This window comes from Mizuhopecten yessoensis, unplaced genomic scaffold (assembly GCF_002113885.1).
Source record: "Mizuhopecten yessoensis strain PY_sf001 unplaced genomic scaffold, ASM211388v2 scaffold11167, whole genome shotgun sequence".
NCBI classification, from domain to species: domain Eukaryota; kingdom Metazoa; phylum Mollusca; class Bivalvia; order Pectinida; family Pectinidae; genus Mizuhopecten; species Mizuhopecten yessoensis.
This window is the reverse complement of record NW_018408913.1, coordinates 329,658-346,244: the sequence shown is the minus strand read 5'-3', so window position 1 is coordinate 346,244 and position 16,587 is coordinate 329,658. Positions and strand designations below refer to the sequence as shown.

Below are 16,587 nucleotides of genomic sequence, written 5' to 3'. Positions count from 1 at the left end.
TCTGCTTGTTTATCACCACAGAAAACATCAATTCAACTGGAACTTCAAATATTTTGAAGACTCATAAATCATATTTATTCTTCAATCAGTACAGTGAAGACATCCTTTTGAATATATCACTGGGTAACCTTTTGAGAATTTTAAGTGATATTCCATCACATGCCACGAGTCAATGAATTGGTAAATCACTTGGGTAAATATATATAATACAAATTTATAACATAATACCATATGATAACTTTCACAGCACAATTTTTTTTCTTCCAAAAAACCCAATCATAATCCCATCACTAGTTGCATGAGCCAAGGGAGGCAACTGAGAAAATAGAGAAATTCACTACAGTACTACATTGAGAGTCTGGGTCATCATGGAGACACAGATTATGTAAACATTGTCATGCAGTCATTACCAGTTATAAGACCAGTCTATGACTGAATATTTTTTTAACCGAGAATGTGATAATACAGTTTTTTCAATTAAAGCCATCCAAACAAATTGTTACCGACACTGGATACTCTGCCATTTATGATCAGCTATGTTTTTTCAACAGCTATACATTTTAACCTGGAACTCTTGGGATGTCATCTTTCAAAAAGCTAATGCCCTTTGAATGAAATGATAAGAATCACATGACTATTCAAAATTGCTGCCAATAATGTTTTGGAATGTAGGTGTCGGGAGGGGATGTATTTAATTGTCCATGCCATTTGTAATAAAGTTATGGAAATACATTCATCCATGACCATGAACAAAGATGTCAGCAACATACTATTTTTTTTTTTTTTAAGTATTACTACTTTTAGTGACTTTCTTCAACTTCATGAAGATATTGTCAAGTAATACAGCAATATGAAGATACTTTAATAATCAACAAATCATAAAACTTTGATATATATACATGTCAGTGTTATGTGCTACATAAATACCGGTATTAGATATTTTAAAGCTGTCAAATTATTCATAGAAAAAATAAAGTATCTTTTTTTTATAGAATACGCAACTTGAGATGGAGACAGCATAATCTATATAACTCATACACAAATTGTCTTTGAATAAGTATCCCCTGGATGATAAAGTCTTATCAAATTATTTTGTAGTAATATAAAGACCTACCATAATTGATAACATGTTATACCTAATACATACATGAAATGCAGTAGAGTGTACCGATTTCATAAACAATATTGATGCCTTTTAAGTGCACACATTGAAACAGTTGCTAATCAACGAAGAACAAGCAACTTAACAATAATTAATTCAATTAATGTTACTTTTTTTGTTGTTCATGACAACGCGTACGTCTCCCCTTTGATATAACGATATGTTATGGCCATGAAATGATGAAATTGTTTTTATAAAATCTAAATTCTGATGCAAACTTTTCCGTTTTTGCATTGAATTAACTATTGAGAAATACCTTCTTGGTTTATCTAGTTTGCGTCAGATCAGGGAATTTTCCATTGAACATATAACTTGAGTGTACAGACAATATAGACGTCTACATACAGGATATATCTAGATATTGCTGTAGATTTAAACGAAATTATAACATATCAATGATATCAATAAAAAAAATGTCATATGAAATGAAGTGGCACATGTGCATGTTGCCCTAGATACGAGAAATCAGCTGGCACCTACGTGTACCGTCAGTACAGAAGCACTCATAGAGCTACTCAAAATTCGTCTGCTAACACAATTATTAGACCAAGCAAACACGTGGGTAAGATTCGGATAAATTATACCAATCAAATTAATAAAATGAACACAATGTTGATGAAAGAAAAGGACCGTTAATGAACTAAAAAGGTATAAAAAGAGGCAGTGGTTTGATATCTCTATTTCATTGGATAGCATAAACAACGACAATCCAATGAAATGTCAGAACATGCGGCCTCCAACAAACACGTTGCGTCTATGGATTTTACCGGTGGATGACAAATGTAAATTACAAATTGCTAGGAAAATTTTCACTAAAATAATGTAAAGAAATAATCTTACCTTTGTCTTTTATTTGGATCAACGAATTTCTGGACTCATTCGAGGGCTGTCAAAGCATCAAGCATGCGTTGTTCCACTAGTGATGTGTGATAGCTAATTTTTCAGCGTGAAACCATTACCAATGCCCGGATGCATTATTGTGACGTGAGGTCAAGGGTCACTCCGTGCGAGGTGTAATATTTTTGCAAATATTCGGCTTCGACAAGAACCAATTTCAATATATCTTAGATTCTATTCATTTCTGTTTGAGTTAACTTGGAATATTTTACAAGAATTATTTTTCAAATGAGAAATATATATCTCAGGAAGCGTGAAAGGGAACTAGCGATTGATAATCACTACAAAGGGAGCTAACACATGCACATAGGCTAACGTTACTTATTTCCTAGTATGGTGCACTTTGTCCAAGCTTCGACCTAAACGCGACCAACAGTAAAATAAAAAATAATATTTTATATTTAGACATATCTAGATTTCTAAGTTAATATAGTCGTGATATCTTCATGTCCATGGTCAGAAAAAATCTTATGTGTCGTACGTTAATTTTTACAGCCATTCAAAGTTACTTTGAACAATATGCAATAAAACATGGGGCGTTCCCGACTTTAAACGTGTATTTGACTCACAGTGCATGCATGTATTAACGTTTAGGCTATTTATCTTAATCATCAAGGAAAGCTTAAACCCTACTATGAAAGAGTGTGGCTCAGGCCTGCGCTGTAAGCGAAAGTTTGAAAAAAAAATCCAAGACCAAATATTTCATCATCCTGTTATTGCATTCCGTCTGGAATAAAGATACAAATGTTAAAAGTCCAATCGCCGCAACCGCAGCTTTTTAAAAATCCCTAGGTTGAAAGTTCCAGCCTGAGTTTTGGAGTATATATTTTCGTTTTTCACAATATCATATTAATTGTTGTTTTTATCAATTTACTTTTACAACTTGAATCTATTGCACAATTAGATTTTTCATAATTCGATATTGGAGATGTTTCACATTATGCTTATTTGAGAGGTTACAGTATATATAACGGGGAAAAAACTCTGCAGTAAAGTGCAAAGCTGATTATTCCTTAAATAAATTCGAATGATTCATATAAATTATGTTCCGGTACCGGAAGCTAAGAAACAAGAAAAATGTTTTGATGCAATATTCACAGCAATCACTGACCAGAAAACGGATCTTATCAGAGGGTTTTTGAGAAAGGTTGCAATTTTCAGCAAGAACTAAATCGCTGATACATGTGTGTGTATACATTTAATGTAGGGATGAGGACACTTTTTCTGCAAGAGCAAGATACAAGTTCATCATGCAAGAAGGAAACTATTTACCTGTGCGTATATGGCATAACTGGTCAGTGAAAGAAAGTTGGGTAAGAATATAAGACTCTTACGTGCCAAGGGGTGTAGGATACGGTATTAATAGGGTTAACCCGAGGGTGTTACCCATTTTGAAAAACCCCTCGGGTGGAAGTGCAAAAATCATGACCTCAATTCCTTCTAGTTGTATGAACTTTCTGAAAACCGAATTGCTACTTATCTATGTCATACGTGTAATGCAATGACAGCTTCACGTGATGATTTACATTAAAGCCAGTCATTAACTTCGGTATTGCTGCAATATACGAATTTATTGAAATATCAATTTTGGGCAGGTTTGGCCTATGATACCGGGGCACGTTCGGCCCATGCAACAAATAAAAAGTCGTGATATTGGCGGGTAAATCTTATGTTGCATGCGTTATGACGACATAATTGGTCTAGTCACCCTTCGCTAAATTAGCCCAAACCTCAAAATAATTGTAACAGAATTTATTTTTGTGTGTTTGGAATGGTACATGTAGTTATCAGTATTATAACAAGAAAAAAGTCTCCTGGAATCAAACTTTGGTAAAATGCTTTTTTGACCTTATACAGGATCAAGAAATAAGGAAAATCACATATCTGACCACTTTTGAAGTGTAATATCTACCTCTTTTGAAATGCTAGATATATAAGATTAACCGTACAGCAAGACCAACTGAAATATAGTACAGATTTACCAAAATGTTACAGCAGAGGTATTGCATTGAACAATGATTAAGCTATGAAAATGGCTTAAAAGCTTTTGTTTTCTATTTAAATGCAGAACTTGAAATAATAATTACTTAAAAGCAGTGACCATATGAGTCTATATCTAGCTTCTTAAAACATCACATTTGATCTAATATTAATGCACGAAAAATGGTACATTCACATACAAAAAAATATCAACCATCTAATTTGACCAATTGTGCCGATTTGGTGTTAACTTATGTCCAAAATAAAAAATTACCTATTTCTTAATTTGAAAAAGGACAAGCATTTGATATTCATTTGTATGTGTGCAGAACTTAATGGAAATGGTAATTTTGGTAAGATAAGTGTACAAATGTGTCCAAGCTCTGATGGTAAAAACTTCATCTCATGCAATTTTGCCTCAACACTGAAAAAATGGCTAAATCCATGATTCTGAACAACGAAAATCTTTCTTTTGTGCACAGGTTTTGTCCGATTTACAAATGATTTGCCAGTAAAGCAATGATAAAACGGATGTTTTGTGAGATAATTTCATTATTTTATTGAAAATTACGTATCTCCCATTCTGTTCTATTGTGTGAAGATATGTTAAAATAATAAGATACGAGTTTAACCTTACTTCCCCTTAATCAAGAGGACCATGTTATGGTGGTAATTCCTGCCAAAAGATTAAGCAATCGGATAAAACACACAAAAAATATTCATATTTCTGTTGTCCAAAATCATGGACAAATTTGCACGAGGTAAGGTTTTCATCTACATGACTAACCAAAATGGCATTTTTGCTAAGAATAATTTGCATAGAAAATGGTTCAGAGCACTTTTCAGTATTTTGCTGTTGCAATTAGTTTGAGGTTTATCATAGGGTGACTAGACTAGAACTTACTCCTGTCTGAACTTTCCACAAGGCGAGGCATCCAATCTTCAGACAGAATTTTTTTTTAAACAATTCTTCAAATAAGGACGTGTTTGTGCTTTCATTATTAATTTATGAAAGGTATGGAATTTCTCTTCAAATGGTAAATAAACATTTACATTTCAAAAAGGCAATACCGTCCAGTACGGTTTCAATCAAAATGGCCCGAACTTGCACCGGTCTCCCCCAACCCAAAACCAATTATATTCAGGCAATACATATCCCACCACAAGTAATATTATGCAAATCCATATCCCACCACCAATAATAATCATGCAATACATATCCCACCACCAATAATATTATGCAATATCCATATCCCTCCACCAATAATAATCATGCAATACATATCTCACCACCAATAATATTATGCAATATCCATATCCTACCACCAATAATAATCATGCAATATATATCCCTCCACCAATAATAATCATGCAATATTCATATCGCACCACCAATAATAATCATGCAATATCCATATCCGACCACCAAAATAAGCATGCAATATCCATATCCCTCCACCAATAGTAATCATGCAATATTCATATCCCATCACCAATAATGATCATGGAATATCCATATCTCACCACCAATAATAATCATGCAATATCCATATCCCTTCACCAATAATAATCATGCAATATTCATATCCCACCACGAATAATGATCATGCAATATCCATATCCCACCACCAATAATAATCATGCAATACATATCCCTCCATCAATGATAATAATGCAATGCATATCCCGACACCAATAATGATCATGCAATATCCATATCCCACCGCCAATAATAATCATGCAATATCCATATAACTTAACCAATAATAATCATGCAATATTCATATCGCACCACCAATAATAATCATGCAATATCCATATAACTTAACCAATAATAATCATGCAATATTCATATCCCACCACGAATAATGATCATGCAATATCCATATCTCACCACCAATAATGATCACGCAACACCCATCTCCCTTCACCAATAATAATCATGCAATATTCATATCTCACCACGAATAATGATCATGCAATATCCATATCCCGCCACCAATAATAATCATGCAATATCCATACCCCTCCACCAATGATAATCATGCAATATATATCCCACCACCAATAATATTCATGCAATACATATCCCACCACCAATGATAATCATGCAATACATATCCCACCACCAATAATAATCATGTAATACATATCCCACCACCAATAATAATCATGCAATATCCATATCCCACCACCAATAATAATCATGCAATACATATCCCTCCATCAATGATAATAATGCAATGCATATCCCGACACCAATAATGATCATGCAATATCCATATCCCACCACCAATAATAATCATGCAATATACATATCCCATCACCAATAATAATCGTGCAATATCGATATCCCTCCACCAATAATGATCATGCAATATTCATATCCCACCACCAATAATAATCATGCAATACATATCCCTCCACCAATGATAATCATGCAATTTATATCCCTCCACCAATGATAATCATGCAATACATATCCCTCCACCAATAATAATCATGCAATACATATCTCACCCCCAATAAAAATCATGCAATACATATTCCTCCACCAATGATAATCATGCAATATAAATCCCTCCGCCAATGATAATCATGCAATACATATCCCTCCACCAATGATAATCAGGCAATACATATCCCTCCACAAATGATAATCATGCAATACATATCCCTCCACCAATGATAATCATGCAATTTATATCCCTCCACCAATGATAATCATGCAATACATATCCTTCCACCAATGATAATTATGCAATATATATCCCTCCACCTATAATAATCATGCAATATACATATCCCTCCATCAATAATAATCATGCAATACATATCCCTCCACCAATAATAATCATGCAATATACATATCCCTCCCCCAATCATGATCATGCAATACATTTTCCAGTACTAATAATAATCATGTAATACATATCCCACCACTAATGATAATCACCGAATACATATCCCACCACCAATAATAATCATGCAATATACATATCCTTCCACCAATGATAATCATACAATATGTATATCCCCCCACCAATGATAATCTTGCAATATATACCCCTCCACTAATAATGATAATGCAATAAATACCACCACCAATAATAATCATGCAATATATATATCCCACCACCAATAATAATCATGTAATACATATCTCACCACCAATAATAATCATGCAATACATATCCCACTACCAATAATAATCATGCAATACATATATCCCACCACCAATAATAATCATGTAATACATAAAACACCACCAATAATAATCATGCAATACATATCCCACCACCAATAATAATCATGTAATATGTATCCCAACACCAATTATAATCATGTACTACATATCCCACCACCAATAATAATCATGCAATACATATCCCACCACCAATAATAATCATGTAATACATATCCCACCACCAATAATAATCATGCAATACATATCCCACCACCAATAATAATCATGTAATACATATCTCACCACCAATAATAATCATGTAATACCTATCCCACCACCAATGCTAATCATGCAATATACATATCCCACCACCAATAATAAGCATGTAATACATATCCGACAACCAATAATAATCATTCAATACATATCCCACCACCAATAATAATCATGTAATACATATCCCAACACTAAAAATAAGCATCGTAATACATATCCCACCACCAATAATAATCATGCAATATCCATACCCCACCACCAATAATAATCATGCAATATACTCATGCAATATACATATCCCATCACCAATAATAATCGTGCAATATCGATATCCCTCCACCAATAATGATCATGCAATATCCATATCCCACCACCAATAATAATCATACAATACATATCCCTCCACCAATGATAATCATGCAATATGTATATCCCCCCACCAATAATAATCATACAATACATATCCCTCCACCAATGATAATCATGCAATATGTATATCCCCCCACCAATAATAATCTTGCAATATATACCCCGCCACTAATAATGATAATACAATAAATACCACCACCAATAATAATCATACAATACATATCCCTCCACCAATGATAATCATGCAATATCCATATCCCACCACCAATAATAATCATACAATACATATCCCTCCACCAATGATAATCATGCAATATGTATATCCCCCCACCAATAATAATCATACAATACATATCCCTCCACCAATGATAATCATGCAATATGTATATCCCCCCACCAATAATAATCATACAATACATATCCCTCCACCAATGATAATCATGCAATATCCATATCCCACCACCAATAATAATCATGCAATATACTTATCCTTCCACCATTAATAATCATGCAATAATATCCCAACACTTATAATAAGCATGTAATATATATCCCTCCACCAATACAAATCATGCAATAAATACCACCACAAATAATAATCATGCAATATACTTATCCAACTACCAATAATAATCAAGCATTATTCATATCCCTGCACCATTAATAATCATGCAATATACTTATCCTTCCACCATTAATAATCATGCAATAATATCCCAACACTAATAATAAGCATGTAATATATATCCCTCCACCAATAAAAATCATGCAATAAATACCACCACAAATAATGATCATGCAATACATATCCCACCACCAATTATAATCATGCAATATCCATATCCCACCACCAATAATAATCATGCAATATCCAAATCCGTCCACCAATAATAATCATGCAATATCATATCCCATCACCAATGATAATCATGCAATATCCATATCCCTTCATCAATAATGATCATGCAATACATATCCCTCCACCAATAATGGTCATGCAATACATATCCCATTACTAATAATAAGCATATAATATATATCCCACCACCAATGATAATCACGGAATACATATTCCACCACCAATAATAAGCATGCAATACATATCCCTCCACCAATAATAATCCCGAACAAATACCACCACCAAAAATAATCATGCAATATATATATCCCACCACTAATAATAATCATGCAATACTTATCCCACCACCAATAATAATCATGCAATAAATACCACCCCCAATAATAATCAGGCAATAAATACCACCACCAATAATAATCATGCAATATATATATCCCATCACTAATAATGATCATGCAATACATATCCCACCACTAATAAATAAGTCTCACCACCAATAATAATCATGCAATACATATCCCTCCACCAATAATAATCCCGAACAAATACCACCACCAATAATAATCATGCAATATATATATATCCCACCACCATTAATAATCAGGCAATAAATACCACCACCAATAATAATCAGGCAATAAATACCACCACCAATAATAATCAGGCAATAAATACCACCACCAATAATAATCATGAAATACATATCCCTCCACCAATAATAATCCCGAACAAATACCACCACCAAAAATAATCATGCAATATATATATCCCACCACCAATAATAATCATGTAATACATATCCCACCACCAATAATAATCATGCAATACATATCCCTCCACCAATGATAATCATGCAATACATATCCCACTACCAATAATAATCATATATCCCATCACTAATAATGATCATGCAATACATATCCCACCACCAATTATAATCATGCAATATCCATATCCCACCACCAATAATAATCATGCAATAAATACCACCACCAATAATAATCATGAAATACATATCCCACCACCAATATTAATCATGTAATATATATCCCTCCACCAATCATGATCATGCAATACATATCCCACTTCCAATAATAATCATGCGATAAATACAACCACCAATAATCATGCAATAAATACCACCCCCAATAATAATCATGCAATAAATACCACCACCAATAATAATCATGCAATATATATATCCCACCACTAATAATAATCATGCAATACTTATACCACCATCAATAATAATCATGCAATATATATATCCCACCACTAATAATAATCATGCAATACTTATCCCACCACCAATAATAATCATGCAATATATATATCCCACCACTAATAATGATCATGCAATACGTATCCCACCACTAATAAATAAGCATGTAATACATATCCATCTACCAATGATAATTATGCAATAAATACCACAACCAATAATAATCATGCAATACATACCACCACCAACAATAATCATGCAATAAATACCACCACCAATTATAATCATGTAATATATCTCCCTCCACCAATCATGATCATGCAATACATATCCCACTTCCAATAATAATCATGCAATAAATACAACCACCAATAATCATGCAATAAATACCACCACCAATAATAATCAGGCAATAAATACCACCACCAATAATAATCATGCAATACATATCCCACCCCCAATAATAATCATGCAATAAATACCACCACCAATGATAATCTCGCGATACACCACCAATAATAATCATGCAATATACTTATCCTACCACCAATAATAATCATGCACTATCCATATCCCTCCACCAATAATTATCATGCAATATTCATATCCCATCACCAATAATGATCATGCAATATCCATATCCCACCACCAATAATAATCATGCAATATCCATATCCCACCACCAATAATAATCATGCCTTACATATCCCACCACCAATGATAGTAATGCAATACATATCCCACCACCATTAATGATCATGTAATATCCATATCCCACCACCAATAATAATCATGCAATATACATATCCCATCACCAATAATAATCATGCAATATCGATATCCCTCCACCAATAATGATCATGCAATATTCATATCCCACCACCAATAATAATCATGCGATACATATCCCTCCACCAATGATAATCATGCAATACATATCCCACCACCAATAATGATCATGCAATATACATATCCATCTACCAATAATAATCATGCAATACATATCTCACCCCCAATAAAAATCATGCATTACATATCCCTCCACCAATGATAACCATGCAATATAAATCCCTCCACCAATGATAATCATGCAATACATATCCCATCACCAATAATGATCATGCAATATTCATATCCATCCACCAATAATAATCATGCAATTCATATCCCACCACCAATGATAATCATGCAATACATATCCCACTACCAATAATAATCATGCAATATACATATCACTCCATCAATAATAATCATGCAATACATATCCCTCCACAATAATAATCATGCAATATACATATCCCTCCACCAATAATAATCATGCAATATACATATCCCTCCACCAATCATAATCATGCAATACATATCCCTCCACCAATAATAATCATGCTATATACATATCCCTCCACCAATCATGATCATGCAATACATTTTCCAGTACTAATAATAAGCATGTAATACATATCCCACCACCAATGATAATAACCGAATACATATCCCACCACCAATAATTATCATGCAATATACATATCCTTCCACCAATAAAAATCATGCACTATATATCCCGCCACCAATAATAATCATGTAATACATATCCCAACACCAATAATAATCATGTAATACATATCCCACCACCAATGATAATAATGCAATAAATACCACCACCAATAATAATCATGCAATACATATCCCACCACTAATAATGATCATGTAATATATATCCCTCCACCAATAATAATCATGCAATAAATACCACCCCCAATAATAATCATGCAATATACATATCCCACCACCAATAATAAACATGCAATATTCATATCCCACCACCAATAATAATCATGTAATACATATCCCACCACCAATAATAATCATGTAATACATATCCCACCACCATTAATAATCATGCAATACATATCCCACCACCATTAATAATCATGCATTATTCATATCCCACCACCATTAATATACATGCAATATCCATGTCCCACCACCATTAATAATCATGCAATGCATATCCCACCACCAATAATAATCATGTAATACATATCCCACCACCATTAATAATCGTGCATTATTCATATCCCACCACCAATAATAAACATGCAATATCCATGTCCCACCACCATTAATAATCATGCAATGCATATCCCACCACCAATAATAATCATGTAATACATATCCCACCACCATTAATAATCATGCATTATTCATATCCCACCACCATTAATAAACATGCAATATCCATGTCCCACCACCATTAATAATTATGCAATACATATCCCACCACCAATAATAATCATGTAATACATATCCCACCACCATTAATAATCATGCATTATTCATATCCCACCACCAATAATAAACATGCAATATCCATGTCCCACCACCATTAATAATCATGCAATACATATCCCACCACCAATAATAATCATGTAATACATATCCCACCACCATTAATAATCATGCATTATTCATATCCCACCACCAATAATAAACATGCAATATCCATGTCCCACCACCATTAATAATCATGCAATACATATCCCACCACCAATAATAATCATGTAATACATATCCCACCACCAATAATAATCATGTAATACATATCCCACCACCATTAATAAACATGCAATATCCATGTCCCACCACCATTAATAATTATGCAATACATATCCCACCACCAATGATAATATCGCAATATACATATCCCACCACCAATAATAAACATGTAATACATATCCCTCCAACAATAATAATCATGCAATAAATACCACCACCAATGATAATCTCGCAATTTAAATCCCACCACCAATAATGATATATCCCATCACCATTAATGTACATTTATATCTAATTAGAAACATAGTAAACACAGGGCCAATTTCCAATAACAATCACATGATAGATATCACACATATTATAACAAAAACTAAGTATATTGTTTATGGTTTACCTCTCCTGGACTTTGATTGGCCTAGATGGACAATATTTAATACCGGGTATTGACTTATTGTTACATTTCTCCAATAACGTCGCCTCAATAACAGCATCACATTTAACAATTATTTATTCAATGTGCATAACTGCTAAATGATTTTATTTTGTTCGATCTTGTTTAATGATAAAGAGAAGACGTATTTCTTATAACAAGAAATAATGAAATGTCAACATGAATGACTTTAATTTGATGAATATGTGGTTAAATAAACGAAATAAATGTTTTGGTTAACGTTTATTTACCAAAACAAAAGTCCATAATTGCATAATACATTCCAACACCAATAACAATCATACATTATATATCCGTCAACAAATTGTAATCAAAAAGTAAATTTCCTTGTCCATATAACAAGTATATATTTTAATGGTACATGTATATAACATTTCACCAAAACAACAAAAAACATACAAAATATCCAGAACAATCCTGCAATAATTATCCCATCACCTATAGAAATCATGCTATTTAAATCCGAAATCGTGCAATGCATCAAACCTGCAGCACCATCTCCGCCATCACCCCCTGTACCACAGCCATTACCACACCCTGTAACACAGCCACTATCACTCCCTGTACCACAGCCATTATCACACCCTGTACCACAGCCATTATCACTCCCTGTACCACAGCCATTATCACAGCCTGTACCACAGCCATTATCACAGCCTGTACCACAGCCATTATCACACCCTATACAACAGCCACTATCATACCATGTAACACAGCCACTATCACATCTGTACCCAAGCCACAGCACACCCTGTACCACAGCCACAGCACACCCTGTACCACAGCCACTATCACATCTGTACCACAGCCACAGCACACCCTGTATCACAGCCACAGCACACCCTGCATCACAGCAACTATAACACACTGTACCACAGACACTATCACACTATGTACCATAGCGATTCTCACATCGTGTACCACAGCCAGTATCACATCCTGTATCACAGTCACTATCACACCCTGTACCACAGCCACAGTACACCCTGCACCCGGCCACTATCACACTCTGTACATAGGTACCACAGTCACTATCACACTCTGTACATATGTACCACATCCACCATCACACTCTGTACATATGTACCACAGTCACTATCACACTCTGTACAACAAACCACAGTCACCATCACACTCTGTACATATGTTCCACAGCCACTATCATCCTCTGTAATATGTACCACAGCCACTATCACACTCTGTACATATGTACCACAGTCACCATCACACTCTGTACATACGAACCACAGTCACCATCACGCTCTGTACATATGTACCACAGTCACTATCACACTCTGTGCATATGTACCACAGTCACTATCACACTCTGTACAACAAACCACAGTCACCATCACACTCTGTACATATGTACCACAGTCACCATCAGACTATCTACATATGTACCACATCCCCCATCACACTCTGTACATATGTACCACAGTCACCATCAGACTATCTACATATGTACCACATCCCCAATCACACTCTGTACATATGTACCACAGTCACCATCAGACTATCTACATATGTACCACATCCCCCATCACACTCTGTACATATGTACCACAGTCACCATCAGACTATCTACATATGTACCACATCCCCAATCACACTCTGTACATATGTACCACAGTCACCATCAGACTATCTACATATGTACCACATCCCCCATCACACTCTGTACATATGTACCACAGTCACCATCAGACTATCTACATATGTACCACATCCCCAATCACACTCTGTACATATGTACCACAGTCACCATCAGACTATCTACATATGTACCACATCCCCCATCACACTCTGTACATATGTACCACAGTCATCATCAGACTATCTACATATGTACCACATCCCCAATCACACTCTGTACATATGTACCACAGTCACCATCAGACTATCTACATATGTACCACAGCCACCATCACACTCTGTACATATGTACCACAGTCAATATCACACTCTGTACATACGAACCACAGTCACCATCACACTATGTACATATGTACCACAGCCACTATCACACTCTGTACATATGTACCACAGTCACTATCACACTGTGTATATATGTACCACCGTCACAATCACACTGTGTACATACGAACCACAGTCACTATCACACTCTGTACATACGAACCACAGTCACCATCAGACTCTGTACATATGTACCAAAGCCAAGCACACTCTGTACATATGTACCACAGTCACTATCACACTCTGTACATATGTACCACAGCCACTATCATAATCTGTACATATGTACCACAGTCACTATCACACTCTGTACATATGTACCACAGCCACTATCACACTCTGTACATATGTACCACAGCCACTATCACACTCTGTACATACGAACCACAGTCACCATCAGACTCTGTACATATGTACCAAAGCCAAGCACACTCTGTACATATGTACCACAGTCACTATCACACTCTGTACATATGTACCACAGCCACTATCATAATCTGTACATATGTACCACAGTCACTATCACACTCTGTACATATGTACCACAGCCACTATCACACTCTGTACATATGTACCACAGCCACTATCACACTCTGAACATACGAACCACAGTCACCATCAGACTCTGTACATATGTACCAAAGCCACTAGCACACTCTGTACATATGTACCACAGCCACCATCACACTCTGTACATATGTACCACAGCCACCTGCACACTCTGTATATATGTACCACAGCCACCATCACACTCTGTACATATGTACCAAAGCCACTAGCACACTCTGTACATATGTACCACAGTCACTATCACACTCTGTACATATGTACCACATCCACCATCACACTCTGTACATATGTACCACAGTCACCATCAGACTATCTACATATGTACCACATCCCCCATCACACTCTGTACATATGTACCACAGTCACCATCTGACGATCTACATATGTACCACAGCCACCATCACACTCTGTACATATGTACCACAGTCAATATCACACTCTGTACATACGAACCACAGTCACCATCACACTATGTACATATGTACCACAGCCACTATCACACTCTGTACATATGTACCACAGTCACTATCACACTGTGTATATATGTACCACCGTCACAATCACACTGTGTTCATACGAACCACAGTCACTATCACACTCTGTACATACGAACCACAGTCACCATCAGACTCTGTACATACGTACCAAAGCCACTAGCACACTCTGTACATATGTACCACAGTCACTTTCACACTCTGTACATATGTACCACAGCCACTTTCACAATCTGTACATATGTACCACAGTCACTATCACACTCTGTACATACGAACCACAGTCACCATCATACTCTGTACATATGTACCAAAGCCACTAGCACACTCTGTACATATGTACCACAGCCACTATCACACTCTGAACATACGAACCACAGTCACCATCATACTCTGTACATATGTACCAAAGCCACTAGCACACTCTGTACTTATGTACCACAGCCATCATCACACTCTGTACATATGTACCACAGCCACCTGCACACTCTGTATATATGTACCACTGCCACCATCACACTATGTACATATGTACCACAGCCACTATCACACTCTTTACATATGTACCACAGCCACTATTACACTCT

At 35.2% G+C, this 16,587-nt stretch overlaps 1 protein-coding gene across 1 annotated transcript in view; it reads right to left on the bottom strand.

Annotated features, from left to right (window-relative positions):
- Positions 1-2,121, bottom strand: part of LOC110467253 (estrogen-related receptor gamma-like) — a 100,113-nt gene extending 97,992 nt beyond the window's left edge. The window contains exon 1 of the mRNA XM_021524294.1: positions 2,003-2,121. The gene's annotated coding sequence lies outside the window, so the exon portion shown is untranslated. The remainder of the gene's footprint in view (positions 1-2,002) is intronic.
- Positions 2,122-16,587: the final 14,466 nt, after the last annotated feature.